The sequence below is a fragment of the Bactrocera latifrons genome, unplaced genomic scaffold, assembly GCF_001853355.1.
Source record: "Bactrocera latifrons isolate USDA-ARS-PBARC rearing strain unplaced genomic scaffold, ASM185335v1 scaffold_182, whole genome shotgun sequence".
Lineage (NCBI taxonomy): Eukaryota > Metazoa > Arthropoda > Insecta > Diptera > Tephritidae > Bactrocera > Bactrocera latifrons.
Genome location: NW_017535319.1, coordinates 84,179 through 86,619, shown reverse-complemented (window position 1 = coordinate 86,619; position 2,441 = coordinate 84,179).

Sequence of the window (2,441 nt, the reverse complement as noted above, 5' to 3'; positions counted from 1 at the left end):
TATATAGTTTTAACCAGTTAAACAGTCAAAAAAATTAGAAAAAAAAATATTCAAAATAAAATTAATTTTAAGCTATTTTATTTTCTGCAAAGTAAACTCAATAAATTTTTGATTAAATTCGTTAATTATTATCTTTTTTCTCACAATATATTAAAAAAATAAAAAAGCTTAAATATTAGTATACAATTTTTTTAAAACTATATCGAGCACAAAAATTTAGTATAAATTTCTTATTTATTATTGGCTAGACCAAAAACCTTTTTTTCACTTGACTTTATTAAAAAAACAAACAAATTATAAATATTGCCTACAAAAACGTTTTGAGGCCTATTTTATGCAGTTGCATACCAAAATTATAATGAGTTTTAATCCCTGTTTTTGTAAGTCTCAACTGATCATTAAGGCGTTTTCCATGGTTTTAGTCTGCTTTTAAAAGTCCCCGTTGATTGTTGAGGTGTTTTCCATAACGAAAAAATGTCAAACTTGTCGCCTTAAGGGGCACACTTAATTTATAATTTTAAAAAATTCATATTTTTCCATATTTGAAAAGATTATATCTTTCTAAATAACATACCATAATTTTACAACGATGAACTAGTTTTGAAATTACTGCATTGTAAAGAGTAGTCGCTCAGATCAAACACCTCCAACAATCGTTAAGTGTGTTTTACTTTAAACTAAATATTTCAAATTTACGGAGAAGGACGCAATCACTGCAGTAGTGCTGGGCCATTCTTAGTCGGAGACTGCGTATAATTTAAAATGTCTTAAATTCTTTTTTTCAAACATTTTACTGTGTATTCTTAAAAAAAGTTACACATTACATTTTTTCACATTACTTTTTTTTTTTGTTTTCATGGCGTTGTAGTCTCTTCATGCACCGCCTTMATTTTTAACCCAATTTACATTTTTTTTTCCTTTTTTAATAACAAAATTCATTCCACAAAAATTTTTWTATTTKTATTTATYCACGTGCTAACCGACATCTGTGCGATTAGCTAAATACTCACTTGCCTGTGTTGACATAAGTAATTTCTTTATCTAATTGCTAAATGCTAGTTCTGACACAATAAGTAAATTTAGATTAGATCTAATTATAGCCACGCGTATGTATTAATTATATACTGTAAATGCCATACACATTAGCGGAACTGGCAATTAGAAGATTGACATAATTTGGCAAGTTCAAGGCAAATCACAGCTGGTAGAGCAACTCGCTCAGGGAATTTCGTTGATTAGATAAATGCATAGAGAATGCTAGATTGAGCATGGCATCGATGAAATATAATATTTCTTGTTGAGAAATTTTTTCAAAAATTATTAYTATTTATTAAATATTTTAGTGATTTATTGGATCACAAATGACAAGGGAGAGATATCTAAGAAAAGAGTAACCTGCATAGTTGTTCCTCCAAAAAAGAATTTTGTCACCTATTTGTGATACGCACGAGCATAACTCAATTTTGTAGCATTTCACACTGGCATTTCTCTCTTCTTCTTTTTCGAAAGCATAATAATCTGAATTTAAATGAAATATAAATAAAAATACTTCTCGAGCTTCTGCTGTTCCTCTCTCCACATTTTATGCGAATGATATTCTCATTAGCTCAGTCACTCACACCCCAAGCAATCGTATTATTGTCACTTACACAGAAATGTTTGCATACAATTATTAAATAATTACAACGATTTTASTATAATCAGTCATGCCTACAAGAGAGACAACATTTAAGACAATACTTTCAGAAATTAGAAGGTGCAAGTGATTATTATTTAAATACTGAAACCCACTTGGCTTCTTTTATTTATGAATTGTGCCTAGTAGGTTTAATTAACAGTAATAAATATTTTTTATGTCCTGAACAGAGTATATTAAGTAACGTCTACGAAAGAATCRAACTCAGTCGACTCTGCGCCGCCGGTGTATGTGCGAAGATTTTGAGATATTAATCTGAAATTTKACACATATCATTTTTTTCTCAAAAAGCTTCTCTTTTGTTGSAATCGTGGATATTTAACAACTATACCATATAGCTGTCATACAAACTGACCGGTTAAAATCAAGTATTTGTATGGAAAACTTTTTWWTTKRAAWKRWWWYSKTWMSRAAWTTKGSMMMRRWTWWWAAMYWARRWWWTKSYWMMAWWWYCSRARRAAMYKKTYCCRWYMRRWYMMYWWWMSSWWWWAMYKKYMWWMMAAMYKRMCSGKWAAAAWYMARKKKTTKKWWKGRAAAMYTTTTTWWTTKRMMWKRWWWYYTYMAARAAATTTGGATTCAATTATTGTCYGAAACAATGCTGCAATTTCGGAATAAATTRYTCAAACTGGATATACATATGYATAGCTGTCATACAAGYTRACCTATGAAAATCAAGTTSTTGTATGGAAAACTTTTTTATTTGACAAGCTATCTTCACAAAAGTTGGCACAAATTATTATCTTAA